This window comes from Canis lupus, chromosome 23 (genome assembly GCF_011100685.1).
Source record: "Canis lupus familiaris isolate Mischka breed German Shepherd chromosome 23, alternate assembly UU_Cfam_GSD_1.0, whole genome shotgun sequence".
NCBI lineage: Eukaryota > Metazoa > Chordata > Mammalia > Carnivora > Canidae > Canis > Canis lupus.
In genome coordinates this window covers 35,518,379-35,536,210 of record NC_049244.1, presented here as the reverse complement: position 1 = coordinate 35,536,210, position 17,832 = coordinate 35,518,379, and the positions used below count along the sequence as shown (strand labels likewise).

General features: G+C 38.5%; 1 protein-coding gene across 2 annotated transcripts in view; it reads left to right on the top strand.

The window, feature by feature from the left end:
• PIK3CB (phosphatidylinositol-4,5-bisphosphate 3-kinase catalytic subunit beta) overlaps positions 1 to 17,832 on the top strand; it is a 205,873-nt gene that overhangs the window by 41,636 nt on the left and 146,405 nt on the right. For both annotated transcript variants that reach the window (XM_038571022.1, XM_038571021.1), the window contains one exon: positions 3,231 to 3,335. The gene's annotated coding sequence lies outside the window, so the exon portion shown is untranslated. The remainder of the gene's footprint in view (positions 1 to 3,230; positions 3,336 to 17,832) is intronic.

Here is a 17,832-nt window from a genome sequence, read left to right as displayed (position 1 = left end):
TACTCTCCTTTCTTTAATTTTTTTTTTAAAATGTTTATTTATTTATGATAGTCACAGAGAGAGAAAGAGAGAGAGGCAGAGACACAGGCAGAGGGAGAAGCAGGCTCCATGCACCGGAAGCCCGATGTGGGATTCGATCCCGGGTCTCCAGGATCGCGCCCTGGGCCAAAGGCAGGCGCCAAACCCCTGCGCCACCCAGGGATCCCTCTCCTTTCTTTAATTCCTAATTTTATGAAACTCGAAGATTTGTAAGTTTTTTCTTCCTTCTTTTAAATATTTAAATGTAAAATGTTCTAATCAGATGTTTGGAGTTTTTATGAAAATTTCTGACTTGGAGTACTACAACATATAAATAATAGTTCTAAACTTGGTGTGTAGCACAAGCTCTAATCCAATTTGAGTGGGCTTGCCTAGAAGTGAATTAAATGATGTGATTAGGATGCTGCTATCAATAAAGGACATAAAGTCCTTTAAGATTTTATTAGTGAAGAATGGGACATTATGGATGAGAAGAGAGGGCTGTGAGCTCACTGATCATTGGAAAGCACCCATTTTTTAGGATTCTTATGAGAAAGCAAAGCCATCAAACTGTGTGAAGACTAGGATTTTCCCAATGAGACCGAAGGGTCAACTTAAAAAAAGATTGATAGTTTTGACATTAAAATTAATCTTCATCCAAAGATACCATAGGAGCCCTGGATGGCTCACTTGGGTAAACGTTGACTCTTGATCTCAGCTCAGGTCTTGATCTCAGAGTTGTGAGTTCAAGCCCCATGTTGGGTTCCACACTGGTGTGGAGCCTACTTAAAAACAAATTAAAAAAATAAAGACACCATAGAAAAATGAAAAGATAAACTAAATTTGGAAAAAAATTGTTGCACATTTGGAAAAAATTATTTTATATATAATATAGAATTAGTGTCCTGAATAGGGCTGCCTTCATGGATGTACATACAATCTGGTCACACAGGGCCCCATACTTACTTTCATGCTAAACTATCATTCTTAAAATTCTTAATTTTTAAATATTGGCCCTACTTTTATTTTTTTTAATTTTATTTATTATTTTGAAAGACAGAGCATTAATAGGAGGAAGGGCAAAGGGAGGGGGGACGAACAAGGGGACTCCCCACCCAGCACAGAGTCTGACATGAGGCTCAATCCTAGGACCCCAAGATCACAACCTGAGCTGAAGTCAGACATAACCGACTGAGCCACTCAGCATTTCATGGCCCTGCTTTTTAATTTTGCACTGGGCCTGCAAATTATGTAGCCAGTCCTGGTTGTGAATATATTAAGCCTAGTAAGTAATGAGAAAAAGACTACCCAATAAAAATGGCCAGAACAGAACAAAGGGATGTGGAAAGGAACATAGATAATTAATAAACATGTGAAAAGGTCTTCAACCTAATCAGGTAATAATACAAATTGAAATCATGGTATTATGTTCTGTATTTCCACAAATTAAGAAATCTCACTTTACCAAGTATTGGAGAGGATTGTGTCATCAGTTTACATACTGCTGGTGAGTTGGTAGAGTGATACAGTTGGAAGTCAAATTGGCATTTTTGGTAAAATTGGGTGTTTACATGTCCTATAACCCAACAATTCCACTTCTAGGTTTACAACATACTCTAAAGAAATCAGTGTTCATGTGTACCTGGAGATTTTTTTTTTGAGATTTATATAATAATGTTGATAAAAGCAAAGAACTTTAAACAATCCAAATGCCTGAAAACGGAATAGGTGAATATATTGTGGCATATTTATATAATGAAATACAATTAAAATGTAACAATTAAAAAGTAACATGGATGGGGTGCCTACATGGCTCAATCAGTTAAGCATTTGCCTTCTGCTCAGGTCATGATCTCAGGATCCTAGGATCAAGCCCCATATCGGGTTCCCTGCTCAGCAAGGAGCCTGCTTCTTCCTCTCCTGCTCTCCTTGCTTGTGCGCTCTCTCTCTGTGTCAAATAAATAAATAAAATCTTAAAAAAGAAAGTGACATGGACAAAGCTTAGAAAAATATTTGAATGACAAAATTCAGCGTATGAATTTATAAAGCTGTAAAAGGGAGCCAGGGATAACAAACCTAAACACAGCATTGTTTAGGGATATATACATATGTGACAAGGTTTTGCTTTAAACAGTAATGTAATAGTAAATATTTAGGATAAAGATTGGGAGGAGAGGAGCACATAGGTAGATGTAATATTGATGTTCTTCTGTGGGATGATCTATAGTGTTCATCTTTGCATGCGTCTTTCCATATATTTTGTGTGTTTCAGATATTAAAGAAGAGGCATCTGGGTGGGTCGGTGGTTGAGCATCTGCCTTTGGCTTAGGTAGTGATCCTGGGGTCCCAGGATCGAGTCCTGCATCAGGCTCCCCATGGAGAGCCTGCTTTCCCTCTGTCTGTGTCTCTGCCTTCTTCTCTGTGTCTCTCATGAATAAATAAATAAAATCTTTAAAAAAATAAACAAGAAAGGGGGAAAATGAAATATCCATAGTTAACAGCTTATGATGTAGATGGAGAAATAGTTTGAGAAGTAGAAAGAAAATTAGGGGCAGCCCTTGTGGCGCAGCGGTTTAGCGCCGCCTGCAGCCCAGGGCATGATCCTGGAGCCCCCCCCCCCCCCCCCCCGCGGGATCGAGTCCCAAGTCAGGCTCTCTGTATGATGCCTGCTTCTCCCTCTGCCTGGGTCTCTGCCTCTCTCTCTCTGTGTCTCTATGAATGAATAAATAAAATCTTTAAATAAAAAAAAAAAAAGAAAATTACTATGTTACAGAAAAGAGTTTTCAAGAAAGAGGTGATAAAATGAGAGAATTTTGATAGTTGTATAGGACATCCATTTTAGGTCCCTTCTCGCTCTAATGTTCTACAATTTTAATATTGTAGTTAAAAGGTCTTTTTTTTTTAAAGATTTTATTTATTCATGAGAGACAGAGAGAGAGAGAGAGAGAGAGAGAGAGACACAGGCAGAGGGAGAAGCAGGCTCCATGCTGGGAGCCTGATGTGGGACTCGATCCAAGGTCCCCAGGATCACACCCTGGGCCGAAGGCGGCGCTAAACCGCTGAGCCACCTGGGCTGCCTAGTTCATATGTTTTTTATGTTTTCCCCATATTTAGAAATAGTTATAAGCAATCAAATGTCATACAAGTAATAAAATTTTATTTTTAATTTAGTTCATTTAGGTGTTAATACCTTTCTTCACCCTTTCTTGTAGTGTATCTTCTAATTTGAAAGTCTTCCATGAAAACTTCAGTTTAAAAAATAAGTAATGACATCATCTGTCATCTTAAAAGACTGAAATGGGGGCTGTCATTTTGAGGTAAGTATCCGATTTTGTATCTTTATTTACACTGATTTTCCAGAAGTTAAATATAGAAGGAAAATGTGAATATTGGTTAGATTTTAAATCTTTTTTTTAATTTTTTTTTTAATATTTTACCTTAGGTAATCCTTACCCTCACGGTGGGGTTTGAACTAATAACTCTGAGATCAAGAGTTGCATGCTCTTGACTGAACCAGCCAGGCACCTTTAGATTCTTAATCTTTTAGTTAATCTCTGTGTTGGGGGATAGAAATCCTAGGCCTTGTTTTAAAATAGTCTGATATTTAGGATTATGTTTACCCCATTGTTAACAGAGCTTCATGAAGGAGAGAGAAGGGGTCAGTATTGTTGAAAGCTTTTTAGAGAGGTTAATTGAAAACTGAAGCTTTTTGAAGCTTTTTTGGAGTTGGTAGGAGGTCATAGCTGGCCTCTTTCTACACAGTGTTTCTGGCTGAAAATAAGCTTGCAATAAAATAAAGAGTGAAGAGAAGGTGATAAAGTGAGTATTTCAACTCATTCATTTATTGAATCAATAGGTAGAATGTATTTAGGATGGAGCAGTCATTTTCCTAAGTACTGAATTTACAGTCAGCATGACCATATATCCTGGTGTAAGCCTTTTGTAGATCAGTTAATGCCAAACTTTTCCCCCAGCTTTATTGAGATATAATTGGCATGTAGCATTCTGTAATCACAGAACTTATTTTTGCACTGTACTTTTTTATCCCCATGACTTAGTTTTTATCTGTTTAGAATCTTTGTTATATTTTACTGTAAATATTCTCTATGCCCATCATGGGGCTTGAACTCACAAACCCAAGAGTAAGAGTTGCATGCACCCTGCCACCATCCTCCCCTCTGGCCACCACCAGTTTGTTTTATACTTAGGGGTCTGTTTTTTTGTTTATTTGCTTCTTTTGTTTTTAGATTCCACATATAAGTGAAATCATATGGTGTTTGTCTTTGACATATCACCCTCTAGGTCTGTGCATATTGTCATGAATGGCAAGATTTCACTTTTTTTTTATGGCTGAGTAGTATTGCATTGTATGTATATGTGTGTGTGTGTCTGTGTGCGTGCGCACACATCTTTATCCATTCATCTATCAGTGTAAACTTAGATTGCTTCTATATCTTGGCTCCTATAAATAATGCTGCAGTAAACTTAGGGGTGCATATGTTTTATGAAGTAGAGTTTTTGTTTTCTTTGAGTGAATATCCTGGAAGTAAAATTAATCTGATTGTATGTTATTTCTGTTTTTAATTTTTTGAGGAACCTCCATTCTGTTTTCCGGAGTGGCTGTACTAATTTACATTCCTACTGACACTGCATGAGGATTCTCTTTTCTCTACACCCTCACCAACATTGGTTACTTCTTGTCTTTTTGATAACTATCCATTCTGGCTGGTGTGAAGTGATAATTGTAGTTTTGATTTGCATTTCTTTGATGATCAGTGATGTTGAGCATCTTTTCATGTGTCTGGCCATCTGTATGTCTTTGGAAAAATGTCTATTCAGTACTTCTGCCCATTTTAAAAATCAGATTGTTTTCTTGTATAAATTGTGTGTTGACTTGTATAAATTCTTTGGTATTTTGAATATTAACTACTTATCAGATATATAATTTGTAAATATCTTCTGCCATTCTCTAAGTTGTCTCTCATTTTATTGTTGGTTTCCTTTGCTGTGCAGAAGGTTTTTATTTTGGCATACTCCCAACTATTTATTTTTGCTTTTCTTTCCTTTGCTTGGGAAGACAAATCCAGAAAAATACCGTCAAAGCTGATGTCTAGGGACGCCTGGGTGGCTCAGCAGTTGAGCAACTGCCTGTGGCTCGGTGTGATCCAGGGTTCCTGGGATTGAGTCCCACATCAGGCCCCTGCATGGAGGCTGCTTCTCCCTCTGCCTATGTCTCTGCTTCTCTCTTTCTATGTCTCTTATGAATAAATAAATAAAATATTTAAAAAATAGCTGATGTCTAAGGATTTATTACCTATGTTTTATTCTGGGAGTTCGATGTTTTCCTGTCTCACATTTAGGTCTTTAATCCATTTTGAGTGTATTTTTGTATGTGGTATAAGAAAGTGGTCCAGTTTCATTTTTTTGTATGTATCTGTCCAATTTCCCAGTACCATTTATTAAAGAGACTGTCCTTTTCCCTTTTGTGTATTGTGTCTTTTGTTGTAGATTGACCATAGAAGTGTGGGTTTATTACTTGGCTTTCTATTCTGTTCTGTTGATCTCTGGGTCTTTTTTTTTTTTTTTTTTTTGGTGCCATTACTATGCTGTTTTGATTACTGTAGCTTTGTAGTGTAGTTTGAAATCTGGAATTGTGTTACTTCAATTTTGTTCTTTCTCATGGTTACCTTGGCTGTTAGGAGTCTTTTGTAGTTCCATACAAATGTTAGGATTATTTGTTCTATTTCTGTGAAAAGTACTGTTGGTATTTAATAGGGATTGCATTGAATCTGTAGATTGCTGTGGGTAGTATGGACATTTTAACAATGTTAATTCTAGTCCATGAACATGATATGCCTTCCCATTTATTTGTGTTGTCTTTAGTCTCTTTCTTTTTTTATTTTTAAAAGTTTATTTTTTAAAACTTTTTAAAAAAGTTGGTCATGGAACCCAATGCAGGGCTTGATCCTGAGTTGAGACCTGAGCTGAGATCAGGAGTTGGACGCTTAAACTGACTGAGACACTCACATTTCCTATCCTTCAGTATCTTTCATCGGTCCCTTATAGTTTTCAGAGTAGTCTTTTACTTCCTTGACTAAATTTATTCCTAGGTATTTCATTCTTTTATGCACTTTTAAATGGTATTATTTTCTTAATATCTCTTTCTGTTAATTCATTATTTCATATAGAAATGCAACAGATTTCTTTCTTTCTTTTTTTTTTTTTTTTTTTTAAGATTTTATTTATTTATTCCTGAGAGACGCAGAGAAAGAGAGAGGGAGAGACACAGGCAGAGGGACAAGCAGGCTCCATGTAGGGAGCCTGACGTGGGACTTGATCCTGGGTCTCCAGGATCAGGCCCTGGGCTGAAGGCTGCACTGAATCGCTAAGCCACCTGGGCTGCCCACAACAGATTTCTGATTCTGTTAGTTTTGTACCTTCAACTTAATTTTTTAGTTCTAATTTTTTTGGTGGAATCTTTAGTGTTTTTATTTTTTAATTTAATTTTATATTTTTAAGGAATGCATTTTTAAAAAAAATTTTATTTATTCAAAGATTTTCTTTATTTATTTGAGAGCGAGAGAGAGGGGCGGGGCAGAGACACAGGCAGACAGAGAAGCAGGCTGCGTGCAATGAGCCTGATGTGGGATTCGAACTTGGGAATCCAGGATCACACCTTGAGCTAAAGGCAGGCGCTCAAGCGCTGAGCCACCCAGGCGTCCCTCTTTAGTGTTTTAAAAAAATTTTCTATATATTGTACCTTGTCATTTGCAAATAGTGACAGTTTTACTTTTTCCTTACCAATTTAAATGACTTTTATTATTTTTTGTCTCATTGCTGTGGCTGGGACTTCTAGTGTTGAATAAAAGTGTTGAGGGTGGATATCCTTGTTTTGTTCCTGATCTTAGAGGAAAAACTTTGAGCTTTTCACCATTCAGTATGATGTTAGCTTTGAGTTTGTCATAAATATGGTTTTTATTATGTTGAGATGTGTTTCCTCTAAATTTGCTTTGTTGAGAATTTTTATCATGAACAGATGTAGAGTTTTGTCAGATACTTTTTCTGTATCTATTGACATGTTCATATGATTTTTATCCTTCATTTTGTTAATGTGGTGCATCACATTGATTTGCAGATACTGAACCATTCTCGCATCTCTGGATGTCCAACTATGTTCTTTAAGATTTTATATTTTTAAAGTAATCTCTACACCCAAAGTGGAACTCAAAGTCACAACCTTCAGTTCAAGAGTCACATGTTCCATTGACTGAGCCAGCTATGTGCACCTGGATGTTCAACTATTTTTAATGCCTTCTTTTGCTTTTTTAAATCTACTGGTTTGGATAATAAATAACATTGTTGATAAATTACATGGTCAATGTTATATAGTTAAGGACAGACATTACCTGCCCAGGCTTACCTTGTCAGGTAAACTGGGCCTCTAAGTCTTGCAGGCAAGTTAAGTGTTTAACAGATATTCATGAAATGAATTGGCTAGTTTACAGCTATGATCAGGGCTGCAGAAGTGAAATAATGACTACTTGATTGAGTTCATTTGACAAGGGAGATTTCATAAATAATTTCACAGAGAACATGGAAGAAAGGAGTCACACAAGCGAATCCAACATTTTGAGTTCATTGGCTTGAAGGATGATGGTACCCTGAACAGAAGTAAGGAAACTCTGAGGAAAGCCTACGGGTCTGGTGGGTGAGACTGTAACATGATGAATTCTGTTAGACACATTTTTGAATTATAAGTAGAAGTTTTAGAATATCTCCTTAATTATGGAGATATGAGACTGAAAATTAGCAAAAGATACTTTAGGACCTGGAGATAATAGATTTTGTTTTTTTTTTTTTTTTTTAGATTTTGGGGTAATTTACATAGAGTGTCAGTTGTGAAAGTCGGTAACATTTCCAGGGCCCTAGCAGAGAGAAAAATGTAAAGCATAGGACTTTAGGAAATGCCTATAGTAAATGAGTGGCTGTTGTTCAAAAGAATCAGTAAAAGAAAAATAAGAGTATGAAGGAAACCAGAATCATGCGATGTTTTTCTTTGAAACATAGTAAAGAATTTTAGGGCAAGAGTCTTTATTATTTATTTTATTATACATTTCTTTTTTTTTTTTTATGATAGTCACACACAGAGAGAGAGAGAGAGAGACAGAGACACAGGCAGAGGGAGAAGCAGGCTCCATGCACCGGGGGCCCGACGTGGGATTCGATCCTGGGTCTCCAGGATCGCGCCCTGGGCCGAAGGCAGGCGCCAAACTGCTGCGCCACCCAGGGATCCCTATTATACATTTTTTTTTTTAAGATTTTATTTATTTATTCATTCATGATAGTCACACTGAGAGAGACAGAGAGGCAGAGAGGCAGAGACACAGGCAGAGGGAGAAGCAGGCTCCATGCAGGGAGCCCGACGTGGGATTTGATCCCGGGTCTCCAGGACCGCGCCCCGGGCCAAAGGCAGGCGCCAAACCGCTGCGCCACCCAGGGATCCCTATTATTATACATTTTTAAAAGAGTTTATTATTTGACAGAGAGAGGGAGGGAGGGCACAAACAGGAGGAGCAGCAGAGGGAGAGGGAGAAGCAGTCCCTCTGCTGGGCAGGGAGCCCCATGTGGGGTTGGATCCCAGGATCCTGGGATCATGACCTGAGTTGAAGGCAGACACTTAACTGACCAAGCCACCCGGATGCCCCAGGGAGAGGCTCTTTAAGTGGATGAGATGCTATAGAAAGATTAAGGATTTTAATACCACGGTAAGCATCATTGAATGTAACTATTAAGAAGTTATTGCGGGGCACCTAGTGGCTCAGTCAGTCGAGTGGGTGACTGTTGATTTCAGCTCATGTCATGATTTCAGGGTTGTGAGATCAAGCCCTAAGTCAGGCTCCATGTTGGGCATGGAGCCTGTTTACGATTCTGTCTCTCCCTCCCTTCCCCTTCCTTCCTTTCTCTCTCTTTAAAAAAAAAGTTTATTGATAACTGAGAGAACAAATTAAGTAGACTAGGATGAATTATAAGAGGTTAAGTATTTACTTAACAAAATACACAGCATGGAGAAAAAATTGAAAACTTTTCAAGAAATGTGTGCAGTTATTGATGACTAAGCCACATAGATATTTTTGCATTAACACCTCAGTATTTTAGGTAAAGGGGAATGATCCATTAGAGTGGTTATATATATAAGTAATTTAAGTATTTGTTTAATTGCCAAGAGGAAGTAGAAAGGTTTGAGACCAAGGATATGGCTTAACTCTTATGGAAGAGTATCTATTTCTGCTTAGAAACCACACGAATGGAAGAAAACAAATCAAGGAATTTTTAGGCAAAGTGGAAGAAAACTGTATAATTCCTTACTTTTTCAATAAGGTAGAGTTTGAGGTTATCTGCTAGGCATATAATTAATTAGTAGGGTTGTTGGCATCCTGGGAGAAGAAAATATTTACGGGAAACATTGTAATCACCAGTTTCATCGAATATTTATTAAACATCTGCTTTGTGCCAGGCATTCTTGTAGATAAGATCTGTTCTCATGGAGCCAATTGTTAACGTGAACCAGAAAAATACGAAATTATGCGATAATGAAGAGAATTGTAAAACAAGGCAGTTGGGGGCACCTGGGTGACTCAGTTGGTTATGTGTCTGCCTTTCAGTTCAGGTCATGATCCCAGAGTCCTGGGATCAAGTCTTAAATTGGGTTCCCTGCTCAGTGGGGAGTCTGTTTCTCCTACTCCGACCTCCTGCTTGTGATCTTTTTCATGCTTTCTCCTTTCTTTCAGAATCTTTAAAAAAAAATAAAACTAGGCAATTGGTAGAGTGGTTGGGTGGTTACTTCTGAGGAGGTGACATTAAGGTAAGATGTGAAAAACAAAAATTCAGTCACTTGAAAATTAAGCTAAAGTAAAAACCTCAAAGTGAAAACAAGCTTTTGTTGTATTTGAGGAACAGAAAGAAGTCTCATACTCTGGAACAGAATGGAAGAGGGCCGTAGTGTCATGAGATGAAGTTGAAGGAAGTATAGCTGGACCATGTTGGTCTCTATGGCCATGGTAAGGAGTCTAGACTCAAGAAATTTTTTAAGGAAGGTTTTTTTCTTTTCTTTTTTTTTTTTTTTAAAGATTTTATTTATTTGTTCATGAGAGACACACACAGAGAGAGGCAGAGACACAGGCATAGGGAGAAGCAGACTCCTCGAGGGGAGCCCGATGTGGGATCTGATCCTGGCACTCCCGGACCATGCCCTGAGCTTGAAAGGCAGACCCCCAACCACTGAGCCACCCAGCCACTAAGGAAGGTTTTAAGCAGAAAAGTGTCATGATATGTTACATGCTTTAATGATTTCCCTGGCTACTTTATTAAATATGAATTATGGGGGTAAAGGGGAAACAGGAGGGTCAGATAAGCAGCTGTTGGCTAGAACTGACTAAGCCAGAGATGATGATGGAGAAACTTAATATGATCACCAGGATAGAAAAAGAAAGGATTGCTGAGTAATCAGTGAAAGGTTAGTTTAAGATAAACTAGCATACGGATGCCTGGGTGGCTCAGCAGTTTGGTGCCTCCCTTGGGCCAAGGGCATGATCCTGGAGACCCGGGATATAGTCCCACTTCAGACTCCCTGCATGGAGAACTTCTCTCTCTCTGCCTCTCTTTCTGCCTGTGTTTCTGCCTGTGTCTCTGCCTCTCTCTCTGTATCTCTCATTAATAAATAAATAAGTAAAATCTTAAAAAAAAAAAAAAGATAGCATGACCTGGCAGGCAGTATAAATTTAGCTTGTCTAACCATTTAGATGGAAATGAGAAATTTGACATTAATGGTTGAAATAATTATCTATAGGATTCAAGCTTGGTGAAAGGGAATATATTAAGGGACTGGAGGCCATGATTGAGTCAATATATATTTATTGAGCATCTACTAATATATCAAGAACTGTGCTAGCTTCTAGGGTTACAACACTGAACAAAAACAGACATCCCTTTCCCATGGAATGGATATTCTCATGAGGATGGAATTATAATAAGTTAGTATATACTGTGTTGGGTGGTGATGACTACTTTATTAAGAAAAATATATTAGAGAAAAGTAGATATATATATTTTTTAAAGATTTTATTTGTTTATTCATAGAGACACAGAGAGAGACACAGAGAGAGAGGCAGAGACATAGGCAGAGGGAGAAGCAGGTTCCACGCAGAGAGCCCGAGGTGGGACTCTATCCAGGGTCTCCAGGATCACGCCTTGGGCTGCAGGGGGCGCTAAACTGCTGCGCCACCGGGGCTGCCCAGGAAAAGTAGATATTGATGAGGATATTGAGATAAAGATTACTACTTCATGAGGGGTGATTAGGGAAGAATTCTCTGATTAGGTGACAGTTTAGCTGACAACTCTAAAGAAAGTAAGGGAGTAGGACTGGTAGATACTTGGGTTAGGGTTATGGGGAGCAGCATTCCAGGCTGAAGTTACCCAAATACAAAGGCTCTGAGACTGGACTGTGCTTGATGTGTTCTTGGAGCAGTAAGAGGGCCAGTGTGGCCTGAATGGGGTCAGTGAGAGAGGAGGTAGTGGAAGCTGACGTTGTGAAGGGAGAGGAAGCTTTAGTCAAGTTGTAGACCAGTTGTAAACCAGTGTTGAGCCTTTGCATCTTCTTTTGAGTGGTGATGGCAGTGTAGATAGAGAGATGAGGATGTAGGAGGAGTGAAAGGCAAAGATGTAGCTGAGAGGTGTAACTTGTGGCTAATGAAAGGTGAGGCCAGATGTTTGGAGTATATGAAAGTGCTGGTGATAGAAGGGGTGCATTAATAAAACAGATTTTTTTTTTAAGATTTTATTTATTCAAGAGAGACACAGAGAAAGAGAGAGAGGCAGAGACACAGGCAGAGGGAGAGCCCGATGTGGGACCCGATCCCGGGACTCCAGGATCACACCCTCGGCCGAAGGCTGGCTGTAAACTGCTGCGCCACCCAGGGATCCCAAAAAACAGATTTTTTTAGTACAACAGGAAGCTAGGAAGAATAGAAGACGATAAGTTAGAGGCATGGACAGCTTTTAGTTCTTGATGAGTAAGTTTATTTGGATTTAGTTTTTTGTTTTAAAGATTTTATTTATTTATTCACGAGAAACACACACAGAGAGAGAGAGAGAGAGAGAGGCAGAGACAGAGACACAGGCAGAGGGAGAAGCAGGCTTCATGCAGGGAGCCTGACGTGAGACTCGATCCCGGGTCTCCAGGATCACGCCCTGGGCTGAAGGCAGAGCCAAACCGCTGGGCCACCGGGGCTGCCCTGATTTAGTTTGTTTTTAATTGTAAAATATACGTAATAAAGTTGAGCATTTTAATTGATTTTAAGTGTACAATTTGCTGGCATTAAATACATTCACAGTGTTATGCAACCATCACTTGTATACATTTCCAGGGCCTTTTTGCCATCCCAGACTGAAACTGTATCCAGTAAAGAGTAATTCACCCCAATCTCTTAGGATCATTATACTACTATCTGTCTCTATGAATTTGTCTCTTCTAGATATTTCATGTAAGTGGAATCAAACAATATTTGTCCTTTTGTGGCTGGTTTATTTCAAATACCTTAACATCCTCAAGGTTCATCCATGTTGTAGCATGTGTCACTGTATCCTTTTTAAAGGCTAGATAAATATTCCATTGTATGCATATACCACATTTTGTTTATCCCATTTATTGGTTGAATTTTTTAAAAAAAATCTTTTGGCTACTGTAGTAATGTTACTTGTACTTGGGTATACAAATATCTATGTGAGTCCTTGCTTTTTTTTTTTTTTTTAAGATTTTATTTATATATAAATAGACACACAGACACACAGAGTCAGAGACACAGGCAGAGGGACAAGCAGGCTCCATGCAGAGAGCCTGATGTAGGACTTGATCCCAGGTCTCCAGGATCACACCCTTGACTGAAGGCAACGCCAAACCGCTGAGCCATCCGGGCTGCCCGAGTCCTTGCTTTTATTCATTTTTATTTTTTACAGATTTATTTATCTTAGCACAAGTGGTAAGGGGTGGTGGTGGAGAGAAGCAGACTCTCTGTTGAGGGCAGAACTTGATGCCAGGCTTGATCTCATGACTGAGATCACAACCAGAGCCAAAATTAAGGGGTGGATGCTTAACAGATTGAGCCACCCGGTGCTCCCCTGTGTTTAATTCTTTTGGGTATATACCCAGAAGTGGAGTCGTTGGATTAAATATAAGTCTGTGTTTAGATTTTTGAGGAACTGCCATATTTCTTCTACAGTGGTTGCACCATTTTATCTTCCCACCACGAATATACAGGATTACAATTTGTAGTGTATCCTTGGTTTTGAGTAGTGGAATGTTTTAAATTTGTGTGTTTTCTTAAAAGAGTGTATACTAGAGATTGTTTTTAGTAGTTATAGAAGTAACACAAATCCCCATGCTCTGCTATAAGATCAGAACTGGTGAAGAAAGTTGTGTTGTAGTTAAATTTTAGTGAGAGAGCCTTACAGGAATTAAAATTTTAGAGACTTAAAAAGAATATGTTTGCCAGAAACTTAGTGATATTGTGTCTATGTAACTTGACTGTGACATCTGATATACTAGTGCCTTCACTTGGCACAGGAGAAAGTTATGTGTTTTGATTTAGGAAGGCATAACTATGATTTCCCAGGATAGGACAAGATCATTAAATGAGCTAGAATGATGCCCCCCCCCCCCCCCCCCCCCCCCCGAGTACATTTGTAAACTTCTGAGACTGGAAATTTTATAAGGAGGTAGGGGAAGTTTTCATCTTGCTGTTAACTAACACATTGTATAACAATTCAGGGAAAGTATTATTTGTTCACATGGATGATAGACCAAGAAGAATTATTAAGGGAAAAATACTGATGGGGGCAGCCCCGGTGGCATAGCGGTTTAGCGCCGCCTGCAGCCCGGGGTGTGATCCTGGAGACTCAGGATCAAGTCCCACATCGGGATTCCTCCATGGAGCCTGCTTCTCCCTCTGCCTGTGTCTCTGCCTCTCTCTTCGCTCTCTCTGAATGAATAAATAAATAAATCTTAAAAAAAAAATTACTGATGGGATTATAGCTCCTGCAGAGGTTTTTGAAATTTTTGCATCTTGTTTATAATTATCATTAGGATTTGAAAATTTTGAAGTAGATCATATTCATTGTCTTCAGTATTGTTATAATTATTATGCTTTTTGTTGGTAAATGATGTGTTTTATTTTCAAAAAGCTTACTGGAGAAGCTTCTTATCATATTACATGAACACTGAATAAATTGAATGGTTTAAACTTGCTTTCCGGTCTTCACTAGTTCTTCTTCCTCTAGTTCTTGTCTTTGCCTCAGGGTTCTTTTTCTTTAATATGTATTGAATGTTTATGCAAGTTAGAAAAAATGTTCATAAAGATCATATTGTTGAGTGCCGACTGTTTCTGGTCCTTTGATAACATGGTTTTTGCTTTTACTCAGAAAATAACTGTGGTCAGATTGTCATATAGTCTACCATAGACAGTGAGGATATTGTGAAAGAAATTCTGGCTATCTGTGTAGCATGACCTTTCAAAACTGTTTTCTTTGCTGCAAGTATCTTACTTAGCCTTTTGACTGCCACATGACAGAGGAAGTAGTATATAAAGGGCAATATAAATGGCTGCCTTGTTGATCTCAATAGTTTTCCAATGTAAGAGCATGCTCTTATGTCACATATGTTATTAAATGTCATTGTTTTGTTTATGTGTAGAATTAATTTTAATGCATAACTCAGAGCACATTTTAAGTATAATTTAATAAATAGTATAATAGTTAAAACTGAAATAGAAAATAATTTATGTGGAGTGCCTGGCTTGCTCAGTTGGAGGAGCATATCCCTCTTAATATCTCAGGGTCATGAATTTGAGCCCCACGTTGGGTGAAGAGATTGCTTAAAAATAAATAAGTGAAAAAAAATTTTTTAAAGATTTTATTTATTCATGAGAGAGAGAGAGAGAGAGAGAGAGGCAGAGACACAGGCAGAGAGGGAAGCAGGCTCCATGCAGGGAGCCCGATGTGGGACTCGATCCCGGGTCTCCAGGATCAGGCCCTGGGCTGAAGGCGGCGCTAAACTGCTGAGCCACCCAGAGTGCCCAATAAGTGAAAATTTATAAAAAATAGTAATTTATGTTACTTTCTAAAAGGATCTTAATTTTTTATTTAGTTTTTAAAATTGAGTTTTAACAGTTATTAATGACTAGAGATTATTATATACAGACTGTAAATATAAATTCACTATTTTTGTGGGCAGAAATTATAAAACAACTTTGGCGGTATCTTTCTGCTGTTCCTGAGCAGCCAAGAGTCTTATTTATTTTATTTTTTAAAAAAGATTTTATTTATTTACTTGTGTGAGAGAGAGCATGTGCGTGTAGGGTAGAGGGAGAGGGAGAAGTAGATTCCCTGCAGAGCAGGGAGCCTGATGTGAGGTTTTGATCCTAAGACCCCAGGATTATGACCTGAGCCAAAGACGGACACTTAATTGCGCCACTCAGACACCCCTAGAGTCTTCTATAAAACTGTGAAGGGGCTATAGAATTGTTGAATTACTATGTCGAATGCCTAAAATTAATATTACATTGTATATCAACTATATTTCAATTAAAAAAAACAGTGCTATGAAGAGGCCTGGGGAATATGAATAAGTACCAGTCTGATTTTGTTTTTGAAATCTTTTTTTTTTTTTTGAAGATTTGGGGCACCTGGGTGGCTTAGTTGGTTAAGCATCTGACTTTGGCTCAGATCAAGATCCCATTGTCCTGGGATCTAGCCCTGCATCAGGCTCCTTGCTTGATGAGTTGTCTGTTTCTCCCTCCCTCTGCCCCTCCCTCTGCTTGCTCTCTCATAAATAAATAAATAAATAATCAATCAATCAATCAATTTTAAAAAAAAGAGTGTGAGCACCTGTGGGCAAGTAGAGGAGGGAGGGTTGGGGAGGGGGAGAATGAGAGAGAATCTCAAGCAGACTCTGCTGAGTGCAGAATCCATCATGGGGCTGGATCCCAGAGATCATGACCAGAGCTGAAATCAAGAATTGGACTCTTCAACCATCTGAGCTACCCAGGTGCCCCTGCACCAGCCTGATTTTAAACTTTAGTCTTATATTTAGGTAGTAGCTTAACTCTATAATGTTTATATTTATTTATTCATCATTTAACAGATATTCACTCATATCTTGTATCATGTCTTGTACAGAACCTGAAAGATAAAAGAGCCTGTCCCTGTTGGTCAGGAACTCACTATCTAGAGCAAGGGTAGCAGGAATAAAGTTTAATAGAATCCTAACCCCTTGCTTTAGCTGCTTATGTCCGTTCCTTTCAGAATCTATAGGTAAAGACAAAGGTTATAAGGAGAAGCAGTAAGGGCATGAGATGGTCAAGATTCTTAGGTTGGAGCAGTGCTAGAGAAGCAACTGCAGGTGACAGGAGAAACCTGGAACTTGGCTTTAGTTATCACCAACATGGAGGTCACAGAGCGAAGTGGGGAATAGGTTCCCATCAAATGGATTCTCCATGCCAAGTAGTGCCTATGAGTTTTACATAGTTATTGCTTTTAAGGCTGTTAAAAAGTGTGAAATTTAGCATATATACAGAAGATCACATGAAAACTGAAATTTATAATTTAAAGAACAGTAAAAAAAAAAAAAAACCTGTGCATAATGAGTCCAGTCCTTTCTTACTCTGTCATATTTTTCTCCCTTCTCTAAGCTACACTTAGATGAATATTTTGTTATTTCCTTGCTTTTCTTTCTTCTGGCAGGAAGGGGCACAGAGATAGGAGAAAATCTTAAGGAGGCTCCATGCCCAGCACAGCTTCCCATGTGGGGCTCAATCTCACAACCCTGAGATTATGACATGAGCCAAAATCAAGAGTTGGTTGGATGCCTAGCTGACTGAGACACCCAGGCGCCCAACCTTGTTTTTCTTTATAGCTTTACCATCTATTTGTATATCTCAGAAAAGTATTTAGCATTGTATATATACTTAAGTAAGTGGAATCATATTGTATATATTCTTTTTTCCCTCAACTTTGTAAGGTTCATTCATGGTGATGTCTATAGCTGTATTATGTTAGTTTTACATATTGTAAAATATTCAGTACAACTTACTGATGCATTCTATTAATGTACATTTATTTTTTTTAATTTTTTAAAAAGATTTTATTTATTTATTCATGAGAGACAGAGAGAGAGAGAGGCAGAGACACAGGCAGAGGGAGAAGCAGGCCCCATGCAGGGAGCCCGACGTGGGACTTGATCCCGGGTCTCCAGGATCACACCCTGGGCTGCAGGCAGTGCTAAACTGCTGCGCCACCGTGGCTGCCCTATTAATGTACATTTAGGTTGTATCTAGTTTTCAGATATGAAAAAATCCACATTGAACATGTATGTGTGACATCATTGATTAAGAGTTTTTCTGGGATGCCTGGGTGGCTCAGCGGTTGGGCATCTGCCTTTGGCTCAGGTGTGATCCCGCAGTTCCAGGATCGAGTCCTACATCAGGTTCCCTGCATGGAGCCTGCTTTTCCCTCTGCCTTTGTATCTGCCTCTCTCTCTCTCTCGTCTTTCATGAATAAATAAATAGTTAAAAAAAAAACTTAAAGAAAAATGTTTTTCAAGGATATATACTTACTTAGTAATGGAATTTTCGATGCAATACTGTTTGAAAGAGATTGAATCAATTTATTCTTTCACCAGCAATGATCTATGAAATAGTATCTCCTTTGGTTTTATGTTACCTTGGTATTAATGAGGTTGAACTTTTTTTTCCCTCATATGTTTAT